This window comes from Musca autumnalis, unplaced genomic scaffold, assembly GCF_047663935.1.
Source record: "Musca autumnalis isolate F117 unplaced genomic scaffold, ASM4766393v1 scaffold_2, whole genome shotgun sequence".
NCBI lineage: Eukaryota > Metazoa > Arthropoda > Insecta > Diptera > Muscidae > Musca > Musca autumnalis.
The window spans coordinates 170,990,306-171,001,083 of record NW_027411755.1 but is presented as its reverse complement, the minus strand read 5'-3'; positions in this window follow the sequence as shown (position 1 = coordinate 171,001,083).

Sequence of the window (10,778 nt, the reverse complement as noted above, 5' to 3'; positions counted from 1 at the left end):
GATTCCCAAATTGGTACATATACGATTTAGCAAACATTACGCCCCTGCCCACTTATGCGTTAATTCGAATATCTGTTTTTTTTATTCCGATTAGCTACCTCCCCTAATCCTTTAATTGAAAATATTTTAGCGAACCAATCCAATTTTAACTGGTCAAACACTTACTACATTTCACCGTTAGGCTTCAGTGAAAGTGATTTAGTTGCAAATTTCCTTTCAGGAATTCCAAATTTTTATACAAAATCTTTAAGTATTTCTCATAGGGGTTGATTTCCCACTAGAACTTTTTTTTTGTACTTAGTTTTAGGTTTTAGTTTTAAGTCTTAGTTTGTAAGTACTAGTTTTAAGTCCAAACATCGGAGTTTTCTCTCCCTGCGATGTTAACGCTATGAGCAAGCGTGTTACCCTTTATTTTCCAATTTAAAAAATTGTCTATCGTATCACTAAAAACACGAGTTGAATCTCCTCTACCGTTATTAAAACAATACACTATAGTTTTAAGTATGTCCAATAATGTTTGTATTTTGCTTTAATGACTCGTAAAAAGACTCAATAAATTCCAACTTCAACTTCAACTTTTAATTTAAGTATATAAATTTTGCCACTATCGATCACTTTCATCTGACTTTTATTTTCATTTTAACAATTACTTTTGCGAGTACACAATTATTCGGGTACATGAGTATTTGATAATTTATTGTGCGGGTACTTATCAATTTATTTAAACTTATGACAAAGATCGGATCTTTCACCACTTCAATTTCACTCATGAAAATTCGATGAAAAAGATCGGATCTTTCACGACTTCAATTGCACTCACGAAAATTCGATGAAAAAGATCGGATCATTCACGACTTCAATTGCACTCATGAAAATTCGATGAAAAATGTCGTATCTTTCACGACTCCTTTTGCACTCATGCAAACGAAACAGTGAAATCATGATTTCACATGGAATCACTTCCATTTAATTTTGCTGGGGAAATTAAAGATTGATTGACTGACTGCTTTATAGGTAGCCAGAAGGATCTCCTTAACTTTACCCCATCTGGTACCCGAGATGGCTTTGAGCACCTTGTTCCGTTTCTGGACTTTGGACTGACGTATACCTGGTGAATGTGAGCAGGCAATCGAAGGTAACGCCAAGAATTTTTAGGTTTTGAATGGTTGGAATTGTCCCATCTCCGATCTTGAGTAGCTGCTTCACTTCCTTAGTCCATGAAGTAAATATCGTTGCAGAGGAATTTTCAATCATTCATTAATTTATTTATTTTTTGTGGCGAGAGCTGCAAAATTTCTCCCCTGAAGAAAATTGGTCCCTGTGTTCAAGTAGCTGTTGGTCTGGGCTTCAAGTGCACTTGTATGGAAAAATCGTCTGCATACGCGATGAGTTTAGTGCCTTCTGTAGGAACAGGGAATTTGAATAAATAGCATTTGAAGAGTAGAGGCGAGATGACACTGCCTTGTGGAACACTCATTTTTAATTTATGACCCTTCGATTGCCTGCCGTTAATAGCAGTGTCTTTTTACGTGATAATCATGGTAGAACAAATACAAGGTAAAGTTAATACTACAACAAATACAACTCAACAACAACCACATTGAAATTTGTTTTTGTTTGTAAACCTTAGTGTCAACGTAAATGTAAACAAAATAAGGAAATGTCTATAAATTATTGGAATTTAAAAAACTAATAATTTTTCACATTTGATTGAATATTTTGGAAAACATGAATGAAAACTCGTTAGATTTTCAATTTGATTGTTTCCATATCATTCCACTAAATGCATAATTTATCGCAGAAAGTAGAATACTTGCAAAAATGTTTCGGGTCGCTGGTAATTCGTTGAAAAAAGAGAAGCTGTTTCAATTATTTGCTTTTGAAAACAAAAAAGCACATGTTTATTAGGGCTTTATTCTTTTCAAGTTTAACAAAAGACCACACATATTAACAAATATTGTACCGCCTCTATAAGCGGTGTTTTAGTGTGCGGCATGTCGTTCGGACCTGGAGGAGGTTACATGTCAATGATATGAAGCCGTCTTTATGGGAAATAGCTTTTTTTCTGATGAATAAATTTGTTTTTCAAGATATATATATCCCTAATATACATCGAACATAGAAATAAATACATAAAATGTCGTATGGAATTTGACACTAACACTACAACCCAGTTCAGTCAGCTGGGTATTGCTGCTACCTTTTCTTGTTCTACCATGCGTGATAATTAGTAATAATTATTACTAATGTTGCAGATTTTGACAGTTGTATAAAGCAAAAGTTGCTGAAAAAAATGTTTCAGCAACATTTAGTAAGTAAAAAGACAAACCAAATATAGTCCAATACAGCAACATCGCGTGCCTTGCTTCGGTTGAGGCATTTTTTGTTGTTTAACACAATACAAACATACTGTTCTGTTTAGTCTTTACTTCCCTGCAAGCAACAACTATCGCGGAATTAGGCCCAGGGCGATGAAAACAGTCGCGGAAGTTACCCTGAAGTGACCTCCGTTGTGAAGGAAATAACCACACCCTCGTCTCTTCTTGGAAGTCACTTCGGCGACGCTTCTAGAAGATCATTTCCGCGATAGTTCTTGGAATTAATAAAAAAAATTATTTTTTCGACTTATTTTTTTCTTATTTTTTTCCTATTTATTTCTTTTTAAAGTACGCTTTTAGAGAATTAGGAATTTCTGCCAATATTAATTTTGTCATTTTAAAAATGTGATTTTGTTTTGTTGCCTGGCTTGGAAATCGAACCCGGACCTTCAGAGTGCAAAGCGAGCTTGCTTACCACTGCACCACCAAGTCATATAATCATCAGATAGAAAAATGTATCATATTTATTCAAATAAATGTAAACAATCGCCTTTTAAGTTCCTCAGACGTCACTTAGAAGTGTCTGCACACGCGATAAAAGACAATCATAATAGTGCTATAGACATTGTTTGTGTAATTCAACAACGATCGTCTTTTATCTTCCTTAGCGTGTTTCCGGTGTGACGTCTTAGGCGAGGGAGTGAGAAACTCACTGGCAGGGTTATGACGGTGCCCGATACTAATATAGTTCCATAAGTATCTCTTGGTTATGTTCGACAATATAGAGTCCAGGATGTCGCCAATAAGTATCGCATTATCAACCGTGTCAAATGTTTTGGATAGAAAGTAGATTGGCCGGTATGATTCGCCTCGGCTGGCGGTCTTGTCTGGTTTACCTCCGGGATCCCTGACTGGTTGATTGAGAGTGTCAGAATATGTATGTATATGCAAGGTGGCACTTTGCTGTAGTACTAATATTCTTTAGCATAAGCATCGAGATGCCATCAGCCGCTAAGGCTTTGGATGGCTTAGTCTTCATTATTGCTGCGCTTACTTGTCCTTTGGCGTGATCTAAATGGGAGCTTCCTTATTAAGTTGTCTTTTAGTTCTCCTGGGGACTGCCCCTGTTCTGTTCCGTTGGGTGAAACACGAATTGCTGACAGAACTTAATCGTGTATTTCTTGGCATCCGATACATATGTATGTCAGCTCCACCGAAATTTACAGCGATATTTCCGTTATTAGTTTTCGCTCCCGATATACTCTTAATTGTGGCCCACATCTTGTGCGAACCATCGTCGAAATTAGGAAGATGCCTCATCTGTAGTTCTATGCGGTGCTGGTTTACGAGGTTATTTATTTCCTCTGTGAAGGCTGGGTAGTAGGGTCATCTTGTTGTTGTGGCAGCATAGGTTTGATGCTGGGCCGCTGGCCGAAACGCCTTTGATGTCGGGTCAATCCGGTACAAAGAGCCCGTGGGATTGTAAGGTAATCTGTTGTAGTCTGCCGTAAAAGTTGTGAAGCTAGACAGACTGCAGGTATTGGGAAATTGGGGCTCAAATTTGGAATTTTTCCTGATGGAATAACGAGTTTTAATGCCCGGAGTACTTTGTTCTCCATTTCTGGCACATGAGATGATTTCTTAGCATTATTGAAGGAATCGAAGACGTTCGATAGAGCCACTATGACTTTTCGGACGTTAAGCCATTTTCTAATATGTGTGGATACGGCGTGTAATGCTCTTGCGGCACTCTGCATTTTCCTAAATTCATACTGATGTTAGGCAACTGGGAAACTGTTTCTCATCATGGGGAGGAGAAGTTCCTCTAGGATCTTCGATACTGACATCCTTGTCTGGCTTCAGTAACGGGACCACCCTGCCGACTGTAAAGTAGGGCTATAACCAAAAAAATACCACCACATAGCCGTGTAGAGTATGGAAAACTATTATGAAATACGGTGCCAATTTTTCTCTATCGCGAAAAAAGTTTCCGCACCAAATGCATGGAAGTTCAGAAATGCATTTTTTAATTTTATCTGTTATAACAACATATTTGCTTTTCATCAGAATTTTTATTTTTTTGTAATCTAATTTAAAATCATTATCAGAGCGTTCTGGACCAATTTGATCTCAAATCGCGCCATTTCGGAGCATATTAGGAACTTTTGACACTATTGCAATTTTTGGTTTTTCTTTATAAACTCGTTAATTTTATGTTTATATTTTTTGTACCTATCGGACAAGAGAATTTGGGGTCATTTGCAACGAATTCGCGAAAGTTACAGGCTGTTTTTGTTGACCTTGCCTCGGAATATATTTCCAGGAAATAAGCTAAGAAATTAAAATTAAAAGAGAAAATATGCATATGTTAATTGTTCGAAATGAAGAGAAAAGTTTCTGGTCTGGGAGAAAACGGACATTTGATCCAGATACCGTTAAAACATTAGTCGATTTATTTCTTTCTCGTTCCGAATAAAAAGCCCGAAGTTCGTGGAAACGCCTTCCGTGGATCAGACCACGGCTAATTTATGTGGCTGTGGCATAGAGAACAATCGTTGTATTGTGACCAGAAACCATCGTAGTGATTAATATTTGACAAGTTTTCCATCGTATCGTATGCGTTTTTCGCATGTTCGGGAAGTATGGACTTCCATGATCAGCACTACAAGGCTTATCTGTGTTATATTTAGGGACATTATTATATGTGTTCTTTTACTATCTGATGAATTTGAAAACGCAAAATAAACCAATTTGGAGGCATAAAAAATATAATTTTTAAATTAAATTAATTGAAGGTTAGGTTAGGTTAGGTTCAGGATGTGCAGCTGCCATGTTGACAGCTACTCCACTCGGAGACCTTGAGGTCCATTGTGATCATCCAAACTATTAAATTATGTGTGTTGTAGAGGTGGAAGATGTTGTATTGATGTGTGATGTGTGTTGTGTGGTTTGGGCTATTTGATTGTAGATGCTGGATATGGCTGTGTGTGTTGATGTTGGTTGAGTTGTAGGTGGTGATGATATGTAACTGATGTGAAAATAAAGGTGGTGTTGAGGGCAAGTGATGGGGTGCCTGTTGTGGATAGAGCTATGTGATGCTATGTGACTGTGGGTGATGATATAAGTCTGTTGATGTGCTGTGCTCATAGATGGTGGTGATGTGTAGCTGCTGGTTATATGGTGATTTTGTGCATTCAGGTGATGACAAGGAGATGTGTTAGGTATTGGTGATGTGGATGACAAGTGATGAGGTGCCTGTTGTGGATAGAGCTGTGGATGATGATGTGTGTCTGTTGGTGTGATGTGCTGTGTGGGAGGAAAGTGATTAGGTTGGAAAGGTTGGACAGGAAGGGAAGCGGAAGAGAGAGAGAAGAGTAAGAATAATTAGAATGATTAGTGACTGTATTGGAGAAGTCAGGTTATTTAAAGAGGGAAGATGGTTTAGTAGCTAACTACGATTTAGTTACTAACGGTTTTAGGTCTGTGTTGGCCTGCCCCAGAGCATCTTAAGGCTCTTGCAGTAAACCACCAACACTGTGGGGTCAATAGAGGCGAAGTAGGAAAGAGATTCAATCACATGTTCACCAAATAGTCTATGTCTTTTGACCATCAGTCTAGGACATCTGCATAGAAGGTGCTCGATTGTCTCCGTTTCCTCCTCATCCTCACATAACCTACAGTACTCAATGTTGTTGCCATCCCACTTGCAAGTCATGGATCTTATTCCGCAGTGACCGGTTATTACCCCCACAGCGGTTCTGATTTCTGATTTGCACAGCGAGAGGAGGGACGAAGTTCTACGCCATGAGATAACCGGCCAGATTGACTTAGATACCTTACAACCAGGCACATCCTGCCAAACTTTAACGGTTTCCTCTGCGTAGAGCTTACTGAGTTTGTCGAGGAAGAAGCAGAGAGGTGGCTTGACACTATCCTCTACCGTGAGGTCCGAGGATTGGGATCCTCTTCTAGCCAGTTCATCAACTATCTCGTTTCCCTCAACATTGCAATGCCCTGGAACCCAACAAAACCTAACAACTATGTTACATGTTTTTAAGAGAGACCTGCATCTTTGAACAATCCTGGATTTAATACTGTATGACCCTAACGCTTTTAGGGCAGTCTGACTGTCCACGTAAACAGTGACTGCCTTATCTATAAGGTCCGTCATTCCCACTATTAATTCCAAGGCTTTCAAAACCGCAAAAACTTCTGCCTGAAAAACACTACAGTTGTCATTAAGCTTATATGAGTTCCTGATGTCTAATTCTTCACAGAACACACCAGATCCCGTGCCTTCCTCCATCTTCGATCCATCGGTGAAGATCGACAGGCTATCGGGAAGTGGTCTGCCTCGTGTCCACTCACTCCTGTCGGGGATTAGTACGTCAGCTGTGTCAAAGTCCAGGCTTGATGAGATGTAGTCAGTCTCATCTCCCCTGGCTCTTAGTCCAATCTGGCTACAAGTCCGCTGTAGAACACTAGCATGTCCAAGATGTGAACCACGCCACAGATTTAGCTCTTTAAGCCTCAAGGCAGATCGTGAAGCTCGATACTGTACAAGTATGTCCAAAGGTTGGACGTTCAGTATGGCATTCAATGCGGCCTGAGGGGTGCTTCTTGCTGCTCCAGTAATGAGTACTGACGCAGCTCTTTGCACAGTAGCTAGTTTGGACAGATTGGAATTATTACCTAGGGCATGCCACCAAACGAGACAACCATAGGTCAGAATGGGACTGACCACTGTCCTATACAGCCAGTGTATTACATATGGTCTGAGGCCCCAGCTCTTGCCTATGGAGTTCTTGCAGGAATAAAGCGCGATTAAACCCCTCTTGGTGCGCTCCTCCGTGTTCCTATTCCATCTTAGCCGATGGTCCAGGATCACTCCCAGGTATTTCGCCTCCGTAGAGAGGTCCAATCGCACTCCATCCAGCGTTGGCGGCACAAATTCGGCAATATTTCTTTTCCTGGTGAATAGTACCAGCTCAGTCTTCGCAGGGTTCACCCCAAGACCATTGTGGTGAGCCCAGCGAGAGAGCTTAACCAGCGCACCCTGCATCAGTTCCGACAGCGTCGACAAGAATTTTCCACTGATTAGAAGGACAACGTCGTCAGCGTATGCTACAACTTTTGTCCCTAGTCTCTCAAACTCCTTGAGTATCCCATTCACCACTAGAAGCCACAGCAATGGAGATAAGACTCCACCTTGTGGGGTGCCCCTAGTGACTGACTTCCTTACGGAACTCTCTCCAATACTGGAATTGATCAGTCTGCTTTCCAGCATTCTGTCAATCCAGTTGATTAAGATAGAGGGGACACTCAGAAGCTCTAGAGAAGAATGAATGGATTCAAGCTTCACATTATTGAACGCTCCCTCTATGTCTAGAAAAGCGGCCAATGTGTGATCCAAGTTATCCATGTTCTTCTCTATATAACTCACTACCTCATGTAGCGCTGTTTCCGTCGATTTCCCTTTCATATAAGCATGCTGGGAGCTGCTTATAAGGTCACAATTTATGTACGATCTGATCTCCAAGTCGAGCAGCCTTTCTAAGGTTTTTAATAGAAAGGAGGAAAGACTTATCGGTCTGTAGTCCTTCGGCAACGCGTGGCTTGGCTTCCCAGCCTTGGGGATATAAGTCACTGTTACCTCTTTCCACAGTGCCGGTACGTGCGACAGCAATAAGCAAGCCCTAAAAATAACCTTCAGTATGGTGATCAATACCGGTGGTGCGTTCTGAAGCATCGCCGGAATGACGCCATCTGGACCAGGAGATTTGTAGGGTTGAAAAGTGCTGATCGCCCAAGAGATCCTTGAGTCACTTATCAACCTATTGACGAAGAACCTCTCATCGGGTGTATAGGTTCTGTTCGTTTCCGAGCTCGGATACGAAACAGCGTCCTTGCATCCCGGGAAATGAGTCTCTGCCAATAGATCAAGAGTCTCTAGAGCAGAGTTCGTCCACGTGCCATCATTTCGTTTGATGCTCCCAATAGGTTTGGGGTCCTTTGAGATTACCTTACGAAATCTTGCCGCCTCGTTTACTCCCTCTATCGATTCACTAAAGTTAATCCAGGAGTTTCTCTTAGCTTTCCTGACCTCACTTTTGTACTTATTGAAACTGTTCTTATACAGATCCCAATCCGTACTAAGTTTGGTCCTGTTCGCTTTGTTGTACGCTCTCCTGCTAACCTTCCTAAGGTTAGCTAGATCTTTGTTCCACCAGGCGGGCTGTGTTCTCCTACCTGGGTAAGTTAATGGGCATGTCTTTTCATAGCAATCCCTGAGGACATTTGTGAGATCCTCAACCCGTCTGTCCACTTCCCTCTCTGTGTGAGGTTCAGATATTTCACACAGTCTTGAAGAGGCCATGGAGTTGAATTTCTCCCAATTAGTTCTCCTGGGATTCCTATGAGGTTGTTGCCGTTTACTTCCACTCGGGACTCGAAAGTGTATCGTCCTATGGTCCGAAAAGGAACATTCCTCCGATACTCTCCAGTCCGTTATGGAAGTATCCTCCATATTTGTAAGGGTGAGGTCTATTACCTCCTCCCTTACCCTATTCTGGAAGGTGGCCGTATTTCCCCTATTACACACTCGTAGATTATTAGTTAAAATAAAATCGAATATGGACTCACCTCTCGAATTAGTGTCACTGCTGCCCCAGTGGAAGTGATGGGCATTTGCATCGCAGCCCATTATGAGATTACAAGTGCCCGAGATCTCATCCACTAGCTTACGCACCAATCGACTAGGTGGGTCAGGTACCTCGTACGGCATGTAGACCGAGGCTAGCACCAAGGCCCTTCCGGAGCCTACTTCCAGCCTCACTACCGCCGTGTCGCCATCACTGTAATTATAGAGATGAATGGGATTTAAACATTTCTTCACTATAATACAAGATCTTACCTTCTCCCCATTCGACGAATAGAACAGGGAGTACCGCCCATCGTTTAGTCCAGAAACCCTATTTTTGTGGAGATAGGGTTCCTGGACCAAAGCGATGTCAATCACCGAATTTGTAAGGGAGAGTAGGAGTTCTGCAGCCGCCGCCTTGCAGTGATGCAGATTAATCTGCACCACGTGAAGGCCCTGCTGCCCGAACTCCTTACTGGGGCTGCGAGAAGCGGAACCGAAGCCAACCCAACCCGAAGTCCAGCTCTCCCTTACTATTCTTGATGAACTCCGCGCTTGAACTGTCCATGGTGAACTTCATCACCGTGCCTTCGCCTTCTGGGTAGGACCTCACCAGTTTCCAGCTATCAGTCTGGATGGGCCTGTTTTGCTTCCGGATCAGCTTCAACACCTGTGCCACATCCGAAGCAGGAGGTGGCACCCATGTTGTAGCCGCTACCCTTGATGGGATCTCGGCGATGGGAATCGCAGCCAGCCTGCAGCCGTCCCACAGAGCGCCAGAGTTATTAACTGTATGGGTGAGGAAATCACGCGATTCCTCATCCTTACAGTTGATAACTTTGACACCCTTGTATACGGATGCCCTGCCAAAGCCGGTCTTCCTCTCATCCACATCATCGGAAGTAATGACATTCCTCAGAAGACCTTCCACCAGCAACCAGTGATCATCACTGATCCTACCTTCAGGGTCAGTTCTATCAATGATTGCCACCAGAAGGTCATCTGGGGCCGTCATTCTTGCAGGCCTGTGTGGCTCATATGGCTTCTCTCCAGCAGGTTTAGGAAGTTTTTGGCCCGGGCTGCCTTTACAGGCCCTCCCTGGCTGAACTCCCTTAACCGTCTGTCGGGCGGCCATTTTAGCATATGATGCCGGTCGATTGTCGGACTGGCGACCACCCAGCCTCTTAGCATCTGGATGCGGATCCTCAGAAGACCTCACTCTCTTCATACCAGGTGGTAATGAAGAAGTAGTCTTCTGACCGCTAGCCAGCTTTGAGGTTGAAGGGCCGTCAGTCCCATCAATCGTCCGACCTCCAGCAGAGCCGATATTCCCTTTCGGGCCAATTTTATTATTCCCCGAGGTGCTGGATTTGTTCCTCGTCACTGATACCGCAGATGCCTGTTCAACAGGCTTCCGCAAATCAGCGACCTTGGAACATTTCCCGCCTATGTCTTCCCCAGCAGCTCTTGTGGCATTCACCGGCGGGGTTGTCACAGTAGCTGAAGGCTGATGTGGCAACTCCTCCCGTGAATTCCCAATTCGCTTCTCCGACTTCGAGGACCGTGTCGGTGGGGCCAGTGTGGTCCGGGTGTCTTCCCCTACCGCAGACACATTAGGGGTCCGCAAAGGGTCCGAACAGGCCGGCACTGCTGGTTTTTGTACTGCGGCTGGTTCCGGGGAAGTCAAGCCAGTCGTTGGGCTGGCGCCTACCTCCGAATCCGGCCTCGGAATCCGGTCGATTGGAAGTGGAAGCTTCTCAAAATGAGGGTACTTCCTCTCAATACGCCTCAAGAAGCGAAGCTTCAACCTAATCTCCCGG